Source organism: Limulus polyphemus, unplaced genomic scaffold, assembly GCF_000517525.1.
Source record: "Limulus polyphemus unplaced genomic scaffold, Limulus_polyphemus-2.1.2 Scaffold7676, whole genome shotgun sequence".
In the NCBI taxonomy this organism is placed as follows: domain Eukaryota; kingdom Metazoa; phylum Arthropoda; class Merostomata; order Xiphosura; family Limulidae; genus Limulus; species Limulus polyphemus.
Window position 1 is genome coordinate 27,459 of NW_013673286.1, and position 7,658 is coordinate 35,116.

At 34.3% G+C, this 7,658-nt stretch overlaps 1 protein-coding gene across 4 annotated transcripts in view; it reads right to left on the reverse strand.

Moving 5' to 3' along the window:
- LOC106474776 (calcium and integrin-binding protein 1-like) overlaps nucleotides 1-277 on the reverse strand; it is a 22,856-nt gene extending 22,579 nt beyond the window's left edge. For 2 of the 4 annotated variants that reach the window (XM_022403081.1, XM_022403079.1), the window contains exon 1: nucleotides 18-276. The gene's annotated coding sequence lies outside the window, so the exon portion shown is untranslated. Of the gene's footprint in view, nucleotides 1-17 lie in introns of all 4 variants that reach the window. The other 2 variants (XM_022403082.1, XM_022403078.1) reach the window with 2 other exon arrangements.
- Nucleotides 278-7,658: the final 7,381 nt, after the last annotated feature.

A 7,658-nucleotide genomic window follows, 5' to 3' on the forward strand; every position in this document is an offset into this window, starting at 1 on the left:
GCTAAAACTAAGTTTACCTCTGGAGTTGAAACTATAAGCCTTGTTGCTGGTGGTATAGATGCCTATAGCTGTTCTCTGGCAAAGTCGACCGACTACAATGGCTATGATTGATACAGACCTGCAAGCAGAGAATCTAATCGACTTGGCTCCATCGTGTTGCAGTGTATAACAATAAACCTAGCACGTGCAACAGATGTACAGGTTATCGCTTTCACAAGCTTGTACGTCAATCAATATGTATACATTTCTGTAAAGCACGAACACTCTACTTTTACGTTGATTTTTTTACTTAAGCCTACAATAACCTATAAAAGACGGATCATAGCGGACGTGTATATGAAACTAAACTATGAGCCCTCCAAACTTTATTAATAACTAATTCAAGACAAACAAATTATATGACGTAACTATATAGTTAGTTTTTTGGTAACATGGAACTATCTATAGACTTTTTTGGAACCATATCTATATACTGATAACTTAGTCAGTCCTGGCGAGTAAGTCACTCTTTCATTACCTATCACGTACGTATACACCACACTAGAGCTATAATTGTTTGATAGCATGAGTTTATTATAAGCGATCACCAAACACTTGACCATTACACCAAGAATGCATGTTATCAGCACATATATCCAACTATCTAGCTAATCCTGGTTGATTATTTCAATAGCTACAGTAAACACATAAATAACTTTCGAATAAATTCGGTCTTTACAACTTTTTTTAAGAGAGGAAAATCCAACTTTTCTTTTATTGTTTCCTTTATTTGCTGTGTTGAAAATGATGCAGTTAACGCTTAGCATATGTAACCCTTATGTGTAAGCATAGCACCGAGATATGTTAATGAATTTATTTAGTTGTTGGATTCAGCGCAAAGCTGCTCAAGGGTTATCTGCACTAGCTGTTCCTAATTTTGAAGTGATATAGGGAAGGCAGCAAGTCAAAACCACCCTCCGCTAACTCTTGGACTACTCTTTAGTAGAATTTACTATTGTAACACCCCCACAGCTGAAAGGGCGAGCATGTTTGGTGACGGGATTCCAACCTGAAACCCACAGATTACGAGTCAAATGCCCTAACCACCGGGCCATGCCAGCCTCATGTTAACGGAAAGGAATAATTAAGTAATAACACAAATAGTTAATTTTCCATTAGAATACATATAAAAAAATTATATACTTAAAATATCAAACTAAATTCACTAGTAGAAAGTAAAATGTGTGTAATTTATAGAAAACTATATAAAATAGTGAATGTATAGAACTGTTGTTTTACTACATGTGGAGGACTGATATAAACCTAATTATAAATACATAGATAAAGCCTGATATTTTTATTTTTGAATATGTAATGTTAATAGTTACGTTATTTGAGCTAGTAACTCCAGGTAGCGCTAAGACACTCATTTGCTTTTGCCACTACTATGATGAGGATGTTGTTGTTTTTTTGTCGTTTTTTTACCAATGTAAGTAAATGAGCTAGTGTTTACAAACAGATTTGTAATACTGTACTGTTAAGCTTCAATACTAACGTTAAATTATGACTTTTTTAAGCTGAATAAACTATTTGTAGTTTAAATTGCATTATGGGTATTCAGTATGAAATTGGATTTCCCTTCCCATTTAATGAATACATTGTATTCAGGTCAGGTTCCGGAAATGTCAGGCAGAGTAATAAAATGAATGCGGATAGCAAAGAAAGACAAATAACACATGTTAACAAATGAGGCAGATATTGATTTCTTAACAATTTACTTATATCTGTGATATTAATATCATGACAATTTACTCTTGGATAACTAGTAATTAATATATCTTTATTTCGGATATATTCAGATTATCTTCCACATTTTTTATGAAGTTGTTCTGCATGTAAACTGGGTGTATGAATGTCGTAAACATAGACAAATATTCTTGCTTTGGTAACGGTTACATATTTCAACGGTTACCCCACAGAAGCTTGTACCAACTTGACCCTGTATCTGTATATACTTCCAGACGTAAAGTAAGTCCATTTTGCTTTGATCCTGTCTAAACGTTTCGATCATGCTCTCCAGCTCCAGCAGCAAGTTACAGTCTTACTGTAGAATTAGAAGCCGGTTAGTTTGGATGCACGACTTTCACAGTTATTAATAAATATGTGGTTTCTTTTAATAGCAGCATGTGTTATCTCTTTGCACGATAAGCGACGAGCAACATATTTAAAAAATGGCGTCTGCTAATGGGATTTGTTTCGAGCAGCATAGGGTGATCAAGATCTTACAAGAAGGTGAAAATGTTCTGTGAATACATCAACGATTAAAAAATCTGTATCGTGATGGTTCCTTATCACACGCCCGTGCATTTAAGTGTGTCACGAGTTCAAAGCTGTCCAAAGAAGTATCAAGAAATGAGACTAAGAACTTCAATAAATTATGATACATTTGATTATGTAGACAGTACGATCGAAGGGGAAAAATTGTGTATCAAAGATATCATCCATGAATTGGATATCTTTATTTAGTCTGTGGAAATCATTATTTGTAGCCACTAGTGATATACTAAGGTTTCTGCATGATGGTCTCTAAAGATTGAAACTTCAAAATATACGCGGGGCAGGTTTTATGTTTACAGTGAATTTCTATAGCAACATGATTTGGAAAGTGGTTGCATTATTTGATCAAATTGTCATAGATGATGAATTATTACTGCAAATATCACAGTCAGATAAAGGATGGAGTGGCACCACACACTCACACTCAAAGCAAAAATCAAGTTGTTGCACCCGCTTCTAAAATGGTGGTACCCCTAATTTGGGACAGATGCAGGAATTTTAAGTGCTTACTCTCTGTCACTCAGTGCCGTTATGAGAGTCAAACACTACCTTTAGTACACTGTATGAAGAAGGCTTTTCTCGCTTTAGGCAGTCAGCATCCAAGCATCAAAATGGAAGACGTTTTTCTGACTCAGAATGCTTGCCGTATATAAAGACTGAATTTGTAACTTCGGATAGACAGTCTTTCTTCACTGTACATATAATTTTGCCTTATCATACTGTAATTCCATTTTCATAATCGGATTGCTTATACAATGCCTCCAGACAAGAGTTGTTCTTAAAGCAGTTGAATGCAATCTGTCTGTCTGTGATATTTATCGGAGCTTAGGTCTTATAGACCTAGGAGGGTCAGGTGCATTTGACCCCTTCCTTTCCCCTAGTAGATGATGACTGGTTTCAGGGAGAATATTATTTAATTACTACACGAGGGTCAGAGTATTCCGCACTTACTCTTACCCCTTTCAGGGCAATGTCCACGTATGTTATTGTTCTTGACAGGGATTATTATAATAACTGAAGCTTGGCTGCTTACATGTAAGATGTTGATTATGTGGGAAACGTCTTTGGTGTACGTTTGTTGGCTGTAATCTGACACGACTGAACTTCAGGAAACATAGTCTTGTTCCTTTCTGCATTCACTTCGTGATTTTAATGCAATGATAATAAGAACTCAAATATTTCTGATATTTTATATAATCCACGTAATTATGATACTTGTCAGATATTATTAGCAAAGATATAAAATGCCATATATATATATATAAATCTTTTTTAGGAGATTCCCCCCAGTGGCACAGCGGTATGTCTGCGGACTTACCACGCTAGAATCCGGGTTTTGATACCCGTGGTGGGCAGAGCACAGATATCCCATTGTGTAGCTTTGTGCTTAATTACAAACAAACAATCTTTAGAAGATCAAAAGTACAGCTGCCACATAAAGACATTTTTCATTAATATAACACATTAAGTATGATAACCAGAATAACGAACCTTGGTAGTAAATATAAAATAATGTTTTAATATAGGAAGTTTTTCATTTTATTGTTCGTGTTATTTTCTTCTTTACCATTCGGTTATTCAAAAATGCTGTTTTCTCTCTCTTATTAGGCATACTTATCTAAGTTGCCGCTTGGGGGAAGAAATGTATATAGGCACTACCTATCACACAGAAATATCCAATAATGACAATAGATTCCTGGATTCTTTAATATGATCATTCAATCCATGGCATTAATGATAAAAACATTCTGAAACAAAGTAGGACACGACAACACGAAAGAAGCGATTGAATTTGTTAAAGAACCGAAATGTGCATGTGCACCAAGCTGAAGCAACATGAATGAACAGCTTTGAAAAAGAAAATCTAATGTTCGTGATAATCACGCTGAATTGAAGATGTTTTTACCACATTTCTCTTAATTAGCTCATTACGTATTTCAAACGAGGTGTGTAAAAATTATACATCAGATATATATTTCGTATACTGTAAGTCATTACCCAGAAGTCCTTCTATGTGATACCAGAATTCGTTAGTGGGGGTTAACATTTTTAAAACCCTTAATGTTTTCTCACTGCTTTTAAAAACATTTTTCTGTTACAGGAAATACTGGAATCTATTAATGTTGCTGCCAGACAGTTTAAGATACCTGGTCAGCGTGGTCAGAATTTCAAGAGAATTGATGATGGCTAAATATCTGACGTGAAAGAGCTACAAGGACCAATCTGTCGAATTCATTGTGCTATGTCCACGAAAAAGCAAATTTGGAAACGTCACTATGCTAGAGATTGGAAGTTGTAGTGTTTCACTAGAAGCTGTCATTCACACTAAAAAACAATCGAATGAAAATTATTGTCCTCGTGATCAACATAGACATTACATCTATAACGATAAAAGGCAAAGGAATTTAGAAGTTTGTCTTCAAAGCTTTTTAAAGATATGTGGACATATAGCTATATTTATGAACTATTGCTCGGAAACATTTAATTAAATAACTTGGGGATATAATATAATTAGAATAAATTCAACTCAATTTAATAAGAAGATCACGGTTTGGAAATAGCCTTAGCCTATTTGTATAACAAAAAAGGGAAACAATGTTGGGGCCAAGCTTTCAGTTTTTTGTTCGCTGAAGTCTTACTATTTACAATTCCCATTAGGCATCAGTCCATTCTGTGGCTTCATTTATGAAGACAGTTTCTTCGTAGTAATGGTAGCTGTGCATCCAGTGTAGCGATATGTAGCATGGTTTCTTCGTAGTAATGGTAGCTGTACATCCAGTGTAGCGATATGTAGCATAGTTTCTCCTTTATGGTTTCACTAATTCTTTAAGATTTTGGTTGAGTCATTGAAAATTAATTCTGGGACCTGAGAAAAAAGTGGAACTCAGCTCATTGCTGTATTATATTTTTAAAATTTGTAGAGGTAACTGCTTATCAAATACCCCCCCCCCCACACACACACACACTACCACCACCACCATTAAATCAACTATTTCCTAACTAGACTTTTAGTCACTTTCCAGTCCTTACAGGATCATAGAAAAACTAGTTCACACTATTTCCACTGTTTACATGCATAAAATACTATATGCCTAAGGTTCAATGTAAGACTTGCATAGTGTTTATCAATGTAAGACTTGCATAGTGTTTATACTTGTTTGGTAATATTCCAACCAATACTTGAACTTGCTAAACATAAACTGGAATACTAAAACTTAACTATTAACTTCTTGAACTGAAAATTACAAGAACTTATGAATTCCAACAAGTAAAAAAAGAAAAAGTAGTTATTAGATCCCATCTATTTTTGTTGTTGTTGTTATTTAAGTGAACTTGAGTTACGAAAAGTAAATAAAAAGGAGGTGTATAACGTTACAAAATATATTGCTGAAACTAAACACATTTTGGATCAGTGGTAAACAATTTTAAAAAATTATAATTTTTCCAAACTTTCTGGCTATTCAAACTGCAATTACAACCGTGCTTTGTTTGTTTGTTTGGAATTAAGCACATAGCTACACGATGGGCTATCTGCGCTCTGCCCACCACGGGTATCGAAATCCGGTTTCTAGCGTTGGAAGTCAGCAGACATACCGCTGTACCACTAGGGGGTCTTTTGTGGTGCACAAATGAAAATTTCTATGTATTAAAATTTGCATTAAGTTCTTTGAAAACTATTCGGAATTAAGCTCTCAAAATTAAAATATATGCCGGTGAAAGTATTTATATGATAACAGTCAACCTCAAACAGTTGATTTTTGTTTCTGTGATCTTAGGGTCTAAAAAGGGAAGTTCCGAATTCACTTGCTCTTCTACTGTGAATTTATTACACTCGTGTTGTTGGGTGAAATAGTCCTACAATAACTTAACACGTGGCTGCTTTTTAAAGACTGTGGAAGAATCATCAACATATCTTTTGCAGATCAGAAGTTTGTAATCGTCTGGACAGTTCTCTAACCAAACCTTTTCATTTTCACATAGGAATAAGATAGTCAAACTAGAGAGTAGCCTTGACCTCACGGCGACACCATAAACCTGATAATAAAATTCGCCATTGAAAGTGAAACTTGACTGTTTGGTAGCAAACTCAAGTAACTTGAAAACTTGTACTTAATCAAGCCATTAATTTTCGATTCATTTTAATAAACAAGGTCGCACGTCAGCTAAGCTAGCACAAAAAAAAACTATATTATTAAATTTCAAATCGTAATCAAATCCTTCAATTTATAATAATTTTTGACAAAAATCTTTGAAAAAAGGAGTTAAAAACATGCTATATTGTGATTAAATGTGCAAATAATAAACTGTTTAGGTCTGATTGGAATATCAATGTTGTGAACCTTCAGTAATCCATATAAAACGCTAGACTGAAACCGCCCCCCCCCCTCCCAATGGCACAGCGGTAAATCTGTGGACTTATAACACTAGCAACCGAGTGGGCACAGTACGGATAGCCCACTGTTTGGATTTACTCTTAACTACAAACAAATAAACAGACTGAGACCCCAAGGATCTAATTTTGTTGTAAACCTGGCGGTTGGTAACTCCCTCATTCTTTAATATGCGAAGAAACTTATGTAGACCGAGTTCTGTCATAGTTAATATATATATGATATAGGGTCCTTGGTTAGTTTTTGAATTTTCTCTGGTCGCTCAAAATATTTAACATCTTTCTAAGAAATCAACATATTTCAGTATGAAAACATCACCGGTTGCCTTTATCAGGTTTTGTTTTTGTTTGTTTGTTTTCTATTGTAAGTTTATAAATACTTTCTTTCACCTTTAGAAATATTTTGTCGTTTAGGTTTTCCATTGCACTCTAGGATATAATCCAAGACATTACCAGGAATGATTGCACAAATATCAGAAAAAAATTACATCTTTTGACAAAATTGAGGAATCTTGCCATTTTTCTGAGACGTACTACAAGGGGCAAAAAAACTTTCACAAAATAAACTTTTTTAAGTCTCTAGCTGACACTTTTTCTTGTTGTGAGTTAAAGAGCAGTCAGAAATTTTATGAATTACTTTATCTGGATCATCCAAGAAGGTAGTAAAATTATTCTATTTCGTTTGAGGTTGTTTAATTTCTTTAACTCTGCCAACCTAATCTCAACCAACATTTTGTTCGCATTTTTTCAATTAACCAAATTCAGTGTAAATATTTTACTAAATAAATCTCATGTTTCAAACTTACTGAGAGTTTATTTTGTACTTAGACGATAAAGTTTGCAGGATTGTTTGTTTTGCTTGGATTTCAACATTCAAAATTTAATATGAGATTTAACATATTGTTACGTCTCCGTTCGTTAGTTAATTTTTCGAAACTTCGTTCCGACGAAA